The following is a 13,642-nucleotide window of genomic DNA, read 5'->3' on the forward strand; positions in this document are numbered from 1 at the left end:
TATTCAAAATTGGCAAGCCTGGTAAAAACTGGTTTTATGCCTTTATGAAGAGATGGTCCAAAGAAATTTCAACAAGAAAAGCGAATAACTTAGCATCTAAAAGAGCCGCTTCTTGTACGCCAGAAATAATTGATCGTTATTTTGAATGCGTCGCCAAGCAATATTACCAGACTGGTATAACTTCTGGGTCGTACATTTGGAATTGTGATGAAACAGGTTTTTTGGGTGTTCAAAGCAAAGCAACCGTAGTGTGTTGAAAAGGGACAAGACGTGCATTAACTTACTGGGAACAATGAAAAAATTCATTATACTGTAAATAATTGCTGCAAGGCTGATGGGCATTTTGCACCACCATTTTTAATATACAAAGCCAAAAGAAACTTTTGTCCTGACTGGGCAAGAGGTGGTCCAGTTGGCACCAAATATTCAATTTCAAAATCAAGTTGGATGGAGCACGATACACTTATTGAATGGCTGAAAGAAGTATTTATACCAAAAACTGAGCAAATTGGTGGTATTCATATTTTTGTATTAGATATGCATACAACTCACATAACTTTGGAAGCAGTATTGCTGTTCAAAAAGCACAATATAATCTTGATTTGTCTACCAGAGCATTCTTCACATATTCTACAAACATTAGATCGAGGTGTCTGTTGTCATGTCAAACAAGCATGAAAAGAAATTCTTACAAAGCATTAGAAAGACTCAAAATGTAAGAATTTAGATAAACAAAATTTCCACTTTCGCTCAAACTGCTGTACGAGAGTGGTAAATGTTTTACACACTTGCATGCAATTACTGGTTTCCAGTACACTGGCTTTTATTTCCGCTTATAAAAACAACATAAATCATAAGGCATTAGCAATCACACAAATGTTTAATCTACTTTCATCAATTTTAGCAGCCTACGCAGCACCTACACCATCTTGCTCAGACACAGCTTCATCATCTTCAACAGCCGCCGCAGTACCTACTCCAACTACACACCGATTACCATCTTTCTTAGCTACACCAGTTTCAAGTTTTGATAGGTATCAAGCATGTGTTGAGTGTCGCAAAAACAGTATCGATATAGAGTTAAAGCAGTTTTTTCAAGCCAAAAATCAATTGCATGTTAAGAAATCGAAGCAGTGCAACATGTCAAAACTTGACGGAAAATGTATTACCGAAGTAAATGTGATCGAGTTCCTCAAACAAAAAGGTGAAGAAAAAGCAACAAAGAAGCCGTGAAAGTTGCAAAATTTAGAGCAAAGCGTAGACTCTCTAAGCCAGGTACTGAAATGCTTGAGCATGACAATGCTGAGCTACCTTAGCAAAACAATAATGAAGAACAATTACTAGCAGCCAAACGATTAAAAGTTGCAAAATGTAAAAAGTGTAGAGTACAGTTACGCACATATTTTGCAATGCGAAAATTCGATGTGTCGAAAAAGGTTGTGTAAAGAAACATGTTTACCAATTAAATATGTAGTTGGAACTAAATTTTTTTGTTGTAAAAAATGTAAAAACTTTAATATAGTTTCTTAAATATAAGTTGTGTTAAAAAAAATAATAATAAAAAAGTTAAAATTTAAAAATTTCAATGTTTTCTCAAGTGTGCGGTTTTATCAAAATGTCGCCTAAAACATTCAACTTTTTCTTCTTCGCATTTATTATTTTCAATAACTTTATTTATTTTTTTTAACATATATTATCTTACGTAGTTTTTTATTAACCAAATCTTCAGTTTAAAATATAAAACGAGAAAAATCATTTCTTGAAGATTGAAAAATGGTAATAGTGGTGTGGCGATCGCTATCTTTTTTTTCCACTCACTGTGATGGAGAAAGCATTGTTTCCATCTTTTAATATTCTTTATAATGCTTCTAGGCATCGATTACAACTAAAATTGTACAAATGTAGCTCATAATTAAATAATTTTACTTTCATTTTTCAAGATGTCTCAATAACGACATTTTGCATCTGTCACATAAAACATGACTCAAACGTGGATTTAGTAATAATAGGTGACTTTAAATGTTAAATTACAAAAGTAATACTATATAAGTGCAAACACAGTTCTGATAGTAACTAAATGAAAGTGAAATATAGAGGAATTCTTAACTTATCTTTATTTTTAAAACCAATTTTACAACTTTATTTTTTTTTTTCTGTATTAAGTCAATTAAAAAAAAATATTTACAACTATTGACTTAATAATAATAATACTAATAATTAGAGTTTTTCCTACAATATCTAAAGCCTTGTCTTTAAACTGCATTGACAAACTTTAAAGAAAACTTTAGAAAACTTTGAACTTCTACAGCGCCTTTTTACAATGATGCTATCATTAATAAACAGCTTTCTTCTAAACTTTATTATTACCTGTTTAAACTTTGAAATTTTTTCTCGTTGATTAGTTTGAGGGAAATAAGCAGACTTTATCAAAATAATCACAAATTTTGGAGATTTTCGAAGAGTATCAAATCTATATAATAAAGTAATAACATAAATTGTTAACTTTTCAATATATTTACTTCCATGATCAGTAATGGTAATAATATATTTGTCTTCAAGTTTTGTTAAGGCTAGAGGTCCAAAAAGGTCTATACTAATACATTTCTATACAAATTACTTTGTATTAATATAAGTATATTAACTTAAACTATAAAAGTCCATCAAGTAGAAGGGTTTAAAAATTAGTGGTCCTTACAAAAAGCTTTTTTTTGAATTGTAACTTGGGTCAGTTTTTGAAAATTAGATTTAAATCCATAATGAATTTACAACAAAGATAGACTCATAAACTTGATTAAAGGTTTATTTAATCTTGGATTGTTTTCAATAAATTTATCTAGTGTTACTTAATTGCAACACTTAAATATGTAACAAAATTGACAGATATTTGTCAATTTTGTTCAGAACTGTTTAAATAGTTCTGAGCAAAATTAAAAAATAAACCTATGCAAAAAATGGTAGTCCCAAAACAACTGTGGGTTTTGAGATGCTGAGACAGTAAAAAATTAACGTCAAAAATATACAATAAAATAAAATATACAATAATAATAAACTCATAATCATAAATTAAACTAAAGTTTAACTTAAATAGTTGATTATATATACACATACTACAAAGTTGACATTTTTTTAACTTAATAAATAATTATTTTGTCAGAGACATACCGATAAACATCTTCAACAGAGTAATTATAACTGGTGTCAATTGATTAATGCTGAAATTTAAGCATTTTGAGTCTATACCTAGCGGAAGCAAGGCTACTTATCTTCAACTGTACAACGTCAAAACACAGTAACCAACATTTTTATCAATATTTACTTTTTTATATACTCTTTGATACTAACTCATGCAGAATTTGTATGTAATATCCTCTTTGGAAACAGACAATTATATCAGGAGTTACCACACAGTAACTACAACATTTTATTCTGATAAATAAAACAAATAATAACAAAACCCAGTATCTACACAAAGTTGTAGATAGTGTGTTTTGAATTTGTTATGATTTTAATCTGCCGAAAATATATTTCAAGCGTAGTGAAATTCAAAAACAAAACACAGTAACTAACTACTAGCAACAATTTTTTTTTAATTCTTAAATTTTTACATTAAATAACTAATCAAAAAAAGAAATATGGAGTGGGATCACAATTATGCATTACCAAGACGCGTACGTATGTTCTCTTAAGTAATTACTAATTATTATATTATGTATTTACATTAACATGTAATTCAACGTTGAAGATGATTTAGATCCTGATTTTATTCCTATTACTGTTAATGAAAGTACTTAATGTTTTATACACACATAGTATTTAGTTAGTTGCACAACATATTAACACGTAATCTTATATTTTATATTAGTGTTTATTATATCTTTTAGTTGAAGAAGTTGTAAATTTTTTTGATGACAGCAATTTTTTTCCAATAACTGAAGATCAAGGTACTGAATAAATTATTTACACAATAGATTTATTTATTAATATAACGTATTTACATGTCACATCATTTTGTAAACTAATATTTATATTTTTTAGTTGAAGAAGTTGAAGAGGATTTGGATGACAGTGACTTAGATCCTGATTATATTCTAATTACTGAACATTATGGTACTAAATAATTTATATACACAACAATGCATTTGTTAATAAATCATATTTAAATGTCACATAAAATTGTATACTAGTATTTATACTTTTTAGTTGAAGAGGATTTGGATGACAGTAACTTTGATCCTGATTTAATCCCAATTACTGAACATCAAGGTACTAAATAATTTATATATACCTACAACAATGCAGTTGTTACTACATCATATTTACATGTATATAAATATTTTACATATTCCAGATAATTAACTTATTGAAACTGCAAGGAAAAAGAAAAAGTTTAATCCGACAGATAAGAAAGCAGTATTATGAGAAAAAAGGGAATTAAAAAAATGTCAATGTCCAGACAAAACATCCAAACCGTTCTCTTACATGACCTGTAGAGTGTAGAAATAATTGTAGAGACAATCTATCCACTGATCATCAAAAGTTTTTATGGAAAACTTATTGGTCTCTGACAACGTATGTCCAGAGGAGACAATTTTTAGCAAAATGTGTAACAATTTCATCTGTAAAACGTCGAAGAACAGAGGAGGGTTCTGTTGATAGCTTTAAAAAGTCACAATCCAGGATTTACAAACTTCCAGACTCCAAAAAAAAGAAGTACAGGTATGTAAGACCGCTCTTCTAAATGTTCTTGGCTATACAAATGATTCTGTTTTAACAGAACTAGTTAAAAATATGAACAGTAATTTTTTTATGTTATCTATTACTGAAAATAGAGGACAGCAAAATATTAAAAAATATATACCCAAAGATATTATAGCTGATCATATACGGCTGTACAAACCATCTGTAAGATGCACCAAATATAATGTACTTGCCTTTTGGACTAACAGTAAAAGCCATGTATAATGATTGTTGCTCTCAACATAAAAACTATTGTTCTCAAGAGTTTAAATACATCTGTAAGAAACCCCACAAATAACAAATATGAAGATTGCTATACCTATCAAAATATAATTGAAAATTCTACTGAGAATGAAATTACAGATAATATTACACTTCTAGAAAACCATAGCCAAGGCTGTAGCAGCAACGTCGAAATATAAGGAAGATTCTAAACTGAGTATTGAGTTAACTTGTATCTACTCAATGGACTTACAAAAAGTTATATTAATTCCTAATATGCGAGATACTAAATCTTCTTTTTTCACCAGTAGACTAGTGGTACTTAATAAAACATTTGCTCAATTAAATCCAAATGCCTTATGCCACTATGTACTTTGGCATGAAGCCATTGCTGGGTGTAAAGCTGAAAATGTTACAGACTCAATATTGGATTTAATTAGTAACCAAAGAGATGTACAAATTTTGCTGATAATTGCACTGACCAGAAAAAAAATTGGACCTTATACACGGCATTGGTATGTAATTTAAATTCAACAAATTCCTTATTTCAAAATACAAAATCAGTAACAATGAAATACCTAACTAAGGGTCATACCCATATGACAGCTGATGGGGTCCATGGAAATATTGAAAAAAAATTTAAAAAAATTAGGCATATATATGACTTTGAAGACCTTAATAATTTTATTTCCTAAAGCCGACAAAATTTAAATATTTTAGAATTGAAAGATTTTTATGAGTGGCAAAATAAAAAAAGGACTACCAATGTAAAAACAGATACATTGTGTGGATTTAAAATGAACAATGTTGTTATGGCTAAATTTTCAAGATAATCAACTTTTATGGAATACTGGACAGATTTTAATGGAGAGCCAAAGACTTTAAACTTCTTACAAAATAATTTATTAAAAAACATTAAAACAAATGCCCCTAAAAAAATACTCAACATAGAGGAATTAACCTCAATAAAAAAAAGGAATCGTTGACAAACTTGTTCTAGTAATGCCAGAAAACAGAAAACATTTTTGGATAAATCTTCCAGTGTCTGTCACTTCAGAAGATTTGGTTGATGAAATGGGCGTTAGTAAGACTTAATAAAGACTGAATATGACTTAATAAAGACTGAATAAGTACTTTACAATTATTTTATTATGTTTTACAATTATTAATTTTGTTTACACTTGTTGTTATTATTATATGAAACTGTAAGAATTGTTCTACCTGAAGACTAGGTATTTTCAAATTATATATTTTATGCAATAAAGAAAGTGATATTTGTTTTCATTTTTGAATTATTGAATTACATACATATTTGTTTTCATTTTTGAATTTTATTTTAAGAGATTATTTTTAGCTTTCACATAATTTTATTAAATCTGTCATTTATCTGTTATTCTTTAGTTTGAAACCAGTAAATTATGCAATTTAGTATGATAATTTTTAGGTTGAGATTAAAGAGCATTAATAAAATACAGTTTGTGGTAAGTAAAAGCAAATGATTCATAATACCAACAAAATGTGGTGCTTTAAAAGACTAGATTCAACCACTACCATGTGGACGTTGCTTACTAATTGAGCATTTAAATAGAAATTCAATACTAGTTTAAGTAAATTAGTGCGAAATAAGCATTTGTTAATTGGTTATTATTTTGAACTTTCATACAAGTTTGTAAAAATACTCCACTCATAAAACAATTTAAACATTTGTTAGTTCATTGGAATTAGGGGAGTATTTAGACTTTATTCTAGGAGGAATAGGATGACTCAATTTTTCACTAAGCCACGTCTTCTTGGCGAATGATAAATAGAATTAATGATTTTTCAAAATATTGAATACAAAATTTAGATCTAGGAGGAGTCGGCTGACCCATCACCCGTCTTAAATACCCCCTAAATGGCCATAATTTTTATTTAACAAATACAATTCACACATACCGTGTTTTAAATTAAATGTGATAGGATTTTCAAATTTTTCTATAAATTTCAAAACACAGTATCTACAATTACAGCTTAATGAAAGCTAAAATCCCCATTTTGTCGATTTACATTAAATTCTATGTATTTTTTTGATAACCATATCTTTTTAGAGCTTGGTAGTAACCAATACGGTTTTTCTTCGGTGCATGTTTTTGAACTTTTAATGTTAACTGCACACTCAATATGAAATAGTACTGCCCCAACATGTAAACAGCTTTCACCAAGACCAGCCATGAAATTGCAATGTGCGCAAACTATAATTCCTGACTTCTCCGAAATAATCCATGGATTTAATGGTACATCAATTAAAACAAAAAAGCTATTTCTGTTTAAATATTGAACTAAAAATTAAGTAACCTACTCTGCCATGAATAAGAACATATTTCTCAAATAATTTCAAACCAACGTTGATAATCCAACCTGATACAAATTGATTATAAAAATCAAGAGCTTTATATGCTTTCAATTGATCCTTAGTAAGAGGACTAGGAGCAAATAAAAAATAGTTCACAGTATCTGGATATAACAGTTGGTAACAGTTGGATAACTGTCTACGTTATCGGAGAAATCAGTATCTTTAAGAAGATATGGGTCAACGTGGTTTATAAAGCTTACTTTTTCCAAATATCTTTGCTTTGCATTAGAATCAAACTTAGACAAATATTTGCTTTCTGTTGACATTGCCGATCTATTTGTTTACGTTTGTTTGTCCTCCATAATGGCGGTATAGTTTAGTTCCGTATAATTAGAATAAACTAATGACGGGGTAGGAACGGTGGATCGTAAAACAGCTGTACATCGTCAAAACCACAGGGTGAACAATATATAATAGAAGTTAAAAGCACGCCTTGTTTTCAAAAATAAGACGGTCGCCGTAATTATAGTAAGCGGAGCAGCGGAATGTTATACGAAATCGTAGTCGTAAGAGGATTTTTTGTACATGTTACCATATTGCTGTAATATTTATGTTATTATCGTACCATCATTATGAATATGAGTTGTAGAATTTTGTTTCATAAGCTGTGTTATTATCTATTTTTATTTGTATATATTATAAATTACAATGTGACTATTCTTATGGGGAACCATGGAACCAATTTAACGTCCAGTTTATAAGTTTATAAACGGAGTTATATTCATAATTTGATATGAAAATGATTTTTTTAAAGTACGTCGGGCTGCTAACTTAACTTCATACTCATTCATACTTGAAACTTCCGGCGCTAGTGCAGTTTCTCCCCCCCCTTTTTTTTTATTTTATTGCTGATTATGATAGAGAATTTTATGCTGATTAAGAATCATATAAAAGCATAGGTCTGAAAATCGATATAAAGTGCTCTAATTTGCTGTTGAAGTTTAAAAAATTACACTAAAAAACTAGCCATGAGCGAGACTAGGTTTTTTCAAACCGAGACGAGACCGAGACGAGACCGAGACGAGGAGTTAGTACTTCTCGTGAGACCGAGAACGAGACGAGAAGAGAAATTTAACAATTTTTGAAAACAAATTTATTAAATTCCAAGTTAAAAAAAAAAAATGTAAACATGGTTTTGACAAATAGACACAAATGACATTTGTCAAATGTAAACAACTTTTTCAAATATTAATTCAGAATTTTTTTGCCAAACTTTTAAACAAGACAATGTTTTCTCTGATTAAGATGATTTGTTCTACTTTTTCTGGGTGTAAGTTGTGTCTGGATGATCGGACGACATTTCCACCTAAGCTAAAAAATCTCTCTGATTTAGTTGAACTTGCTGGAACAACTAAAATCTAATTCACGGAGTCAAAAAATTAATTAATTAAAAAAACAAATTATTAAGCATTTTGTAAATTATAATAATTTTTAATTTGGAAAATAATATAATTTTTAAGTCTCGTTCTACTTCTCGCGAGAATTTTCTATTTCTCATTTCTCACGAGAAGTCCCATTTCTCACGAGAAACGAGAACGAGATGAGATCTCGCTCATGGTTATAAAAAACGCTAATATTCACCATTTTTTTAAAACGTTTTACATCAAAGTTTACATTTTAAAACCAATCGCTTAGAAAATCTTTTTTTAATTACGCGACCCGGTTTTTATTGTCGTCAAAATTAAATTATATTTAAATTAAATTAAATGTTTTTGTTAATATATTTTATATATTTTTAATTAATTTTTTAAAAATTGATTTTAGACTTTGCTTTTTAAATGTTCATAAATCGACTGACAATAGGGATTGGCGCAATTAAAAGTACGTGCATCGACTGAAAAATAGGGATTGGCGCAATAAAATGTCGTTTATTAAAGAGCGCTTGCTTTATAAGCAGGAGATCCAGGTTCGAAACGAGCTCTGGACAAATTTTCGCGTCGCGGTAAGGAAGGAGGCGTGAACTTCCTGGTTAAATGCACTTCCGCGGTGCTCTGTGACAAGACCGTAAGGACTTCTTGGGGCACCTAAAATAAAAATTTAAAAAAAAAAAAAATGTACTTGCATCGACTGAAAAATAGGGATTGGCGCAATTGAATGTACATACATCGACTGACAAATAGGGATTGGCGCGATTAAAAGTACATGATTTGAGACAGGGTTAGGGTTTGGGCCAGAGATAAATCAGAAAATGATGCGCACGGCATTTTTTAACAGTTTTGCTTTGCATTTTCGATAGAAACCAGGCTTTTTTAAATTCGTCGTTGAAAAGAATTTTATTTATAACCGAGTATGAAAAATGGCGAATATTAGCGTTTTTTTTAGTGTAATTTTTAAACTTCAACAGCGATTTAGAGCACTTTTTGTTGGTTTTCAGACCTATGTTTTTATACGATTCTTAATCAGCATAAAATTCTCTATCATAATCAGCAATAAAAAAAAAAGAGGGAAAAAAAACTTTATAGAATTCAAACCTGTTTCCGATATTGATTTTACCTCAGCCAAATCTTTGCAATGTAATTTAAATAATAAAGTTCATGGCGTGATTAAAAAAAAAAAAAATAACACATAGAAAAAATGTTTCTATTCCAACAAAAGAGGAAACTGATAAATTATTTTTAGACCTGAGTCAATGTGGAACAAAACCAGCTATTCTTTCAATTATTCCTGGGTTTACCAAACCTTATGAACCATCACTAATAACAGAAATCATTTTCAGATCTTTACCAGAACAATATATTTTAAAACTTTGAACAACTCTTAGCTTTTTGTAAAAAAAAAGAATTACAATAACAATTGAGCAAAGAAAAAATGTTGAAAGTACCACGCGACTTCAAGCAGGAAAAAGTAAAAACTGGTTTTACTTTAGGGCAGGTTGTATAACTGCTTCAAAATTTAGGAGTGTATGCTGCGCAAGCATCAACCAACTACCAATCAGTTTGATTATGCAAATATGTTACCCCATTCAAGCACTATTTTGCACAGCAGCAACAAAATGGGGAAATGACCATGAAAAAAAAGCATTGATTTTGACACTTTCAACAAAAAATTGTGGGCTTTTTATTTCAGTTCATCAAACCTTCCTTGGTGCATCGCCAGATGCAGCTATTAATTGTGATTGTTGTGAAAATGGTTGTCTGGAGATAAAGTGTCCATATGGTGCGAGAGATAAATACATTAGTGAATTATTAAATCCTAAAAATTCTTGTCTGGAAAATAATGGAGTTTATATAGCTCTCAAAAAATCACATAAATATTACTATCAGGTTGAGTGTCAGTTATATGCTTCATCAAGTAACTACTGTGATTTTTTTATTTGGGCATCAAAAGATTGGTATTGCGAAAGAATTTTTCCGGATTTTGAATTTATGGACAGGAATATAATAAAATGTAAACAATTATTTGAAGAATGTATTTTACCAGAACTAATTGACAAATTTTACAGCCATAGAAATCTTTTTTTGAAAGAAATATCAGATAAAAATAAATTAATACTAAAAGAACACAACTACTTTAAAAAAGAAAAGAAAGTTTTTATTGATCACGATTATTGTATACAAATGAAATAAAAATGTAGTCTTTTAATAAAAATAGTTTATATTGTTTATTTTTTGTTACAAATCCTAGTTTCACTAATTATCCAATCTTGTTAAATTTTTAAAAAACTATTCCACAGGAAAAATTGAATCACATATATTTATCAAAGAAGAACAAACAATAACAATTTTGTCTATTGAGCATAATCCAGAATCTTTAGTATATAAGTTATCTAATGGCATAATACTTTGTAGAACTTTATATTTGTTGCATAACAATCCAATAACCCTCTCAACGTGTACTCTAACAGAGACAATTTTCCTGGTTGTTTCTACATCTAAACAAGTAAGTTGTAACTTTCCTTTCATAAATCCTGGAATCTTTAGCTCCCCACAATAAAAGCCAACACTATCAGCAATGTTAAAACCTCTATCAGCTAAAACAACATCTCCAGGAAGGATGTTTTTCAAAATTGAACAATGCTCTGTTAGGTATTTATCACACGTCCTCCCCAAGCTTTAGAAACAAATGTTATCACACCTTGTGGGCTTACACCTATTAAGAATTTAATGGTATTGTGATGTTTGCACTGTGACCAAGTTGTTGCTCTTGCACGTAGGTTAGATGACTTATTTATGAATATTTCAAAGCAATCAATTATCACAGCCACCTTTGTTTCAAAATATTTTCTGAAGCATAAAGGCATAGTTTCCATAAGGCTCATTGCGAGCAGGCCATTTAATCAAATGTTTTATTCTGAAGTACATAATGCCAATCCATCTTAAAAATACTTTTGATGAGCTCGATTTTGAAATTTCAAATCTATAAGCAAGGTCTCTAATAGATAGATTTAAACGCAATCTCATAAATGTCAAAGAAAATTCTTCAAAGTACGATAAAACTGAGTTCCCATTTTCAGTTATAATAGGCTTTAAAAAGTTAAACAAACAACATAAAATTTTCAAATTTGGCAATCTAGTGTAAAATGTTACTTTTGAATCTGTATCAAACTATTCAATAGTTCTCACATGAAGTTTGACTAAATTTGCATGCAAATCATAATTAAGTTTGTTTTTATATATATACTCACTTTCTATTTGGTTAATATTTGTGACAGTCATATCTGTTTGAACACTTGCATTTACTAAGTTTTCATAATCGATTGTAACACTTTCTGAGACATTCGATTCACTACTTTCAAAATTATCTATTTGAAAGTCTACAACTGATTCTTCAGAAGAGTTTAAATCAGTGATGCTGTTTCTACAAGACATATAATTATTTCCACTTGTTAACAATGAACGATTTTTGTGTCCTAAATAACGTTCTCTAGATTTTTCAGCCTCAAATTTAAACTTTTTGTGCCCCAGATTTAAGGATGGAACCCAATCAGGATCATTCTGTGAGAAAAGTGAAGCAGGTTTTCCTAAATAAAAACATGAAAATGTTAAACAGTTAATGATATTAAACTTTCAAAGTTATAGAAATGTTTCAAAGGTAGACAGGCAGTTTTTACCTGTAATAAAATGGTCACTGCAAATTCGAGTGTGGAGGACATCGTAATAGTTACCAACTCTGTTTAAGGCATTTATCCATTTTTCTCTACGTTCCTTTGATAAAGTCTTACCATCATCGCCTTGATTGCAAACCACTTTTGGTAAACGAAAGAAAGATTTACCCTTTTCACGATTTAAACACCCAAATACAGCACAAAAGTTGACTATGTTATATATATTTTTTTCTATAACAATGTTTGCATATTTACATATTTAACTTAAATTTAAAATAAAACAGTAATAATAAATAAACCAGATTAAGATTTATAATTTTGTTAATATAAACATAAAACTTTATAATATAATATATTTTTTGAAAAAACTATGAATATAGTAATTAGTATATTAATTCCGCTAACTCAGTTGTCCTCCATAATGGCAGAATTGAAATCAAAACAACTCTTAATTATTTCGTGACGTCGAGCTAGGAACGTTGGATAGATTTAACCTACCTAACGGAAGCTTTATGCTATATCTACGCATGCGTGACGCTTGCGCAGTACTGATTGTCTGCTTATTTAACGATTTACTTATTTAACTCGACAAGTTATTTAAAATAGACAAGCGAGACAAAAATCAATGAAATTTCCATTAACGAAGTAAAATTTTGTTTTTTTGCTCGGTGGCTTGTGTAGAAAAAGACTTCATAATATTAAATAGTGCAAAATTTTTTCATTGATTATGTTCGTTTTGTATATAGAAATTAAAGAAGGAATAAATAATGGAATTAGAAAACTTTTTTGTATATGAGTACAAGATGATCTAAATGAGCACAAGATAATCTAAATAACTTAAAAGTAAAGATCAAGAGTATCGACAATGTTTAAATAACTTTTTAAGTTAAAAAATATTTTCAAAATACTTTTTAATTTGCAAACAAAAAGCAATGATAAACAAAACTTTACCTTAAACAGACGTACCATTTGTAAGGAAGAAAGCCAACAATAAACAAAAAACTTCATAACAAAGATAAACTTGCATTGTGCAAACAAGCAATCGAGCTTGTTTTGGTTACTGCACGAAGATATTTTTTTTTCAAAAGAGATAATTATTTGAATATGTTTAAAAAAAAACAAAAAACAAACATAAAATGTAATTAAAATTTAGCATAACTTTTAGTCATGGATTAATCTAGCTGATTTTTAAAATACCATCAATCAATCCAATAGGATTAGCATAGCAAGGAAAAAAAAATTGATTT

General features: G+C 29.3%; 1 long non-coding RNA gene and 1 pseudogene across 1 annotated transcript; one reads left to right on the plus strand and one right to left on the minus strand.

Annotated features, from left to right (window-relative positions):
• The first annotated feature begins 3,822 nt into the window (after nt 1-3,822).
• On the plus strand, nt 3,823-6,266 carry LOC136082258 (uncharacterized). Its single transcript, XR_010639529.1, has 4 exons — nt 3,823-3,941; nt 4,036-4,107; nt 4,201-4,263; nt 4,349-6,266. It is a non-coding gene; the product is annotated as an uncharacterized LOC136082258 (long non-coding RNA).
• A 4,955-nt stretch (nt 6,267-11,221) lies between these two features.
• On the minus strand, nt 11,222-12,654 carry LOC136082523 (uncharacterized; annotated as a pseudogene).
• Nucleotides 12,655-13,642: the final 988 nt, after the last annotated feature.

This window comes from Hydra vulgaris, chromosome 07 (assembly GCF_038396675.1).
Source record: "Hydra vulgaris chromosome 07, alternate assembly HydraT2T_AEP".
NCBI lineage: Eukaryota > Metazoa > Cnidaria > Hydrozoa > Anthoathecata > Hydridae > Hydra > Hydra vulgaris.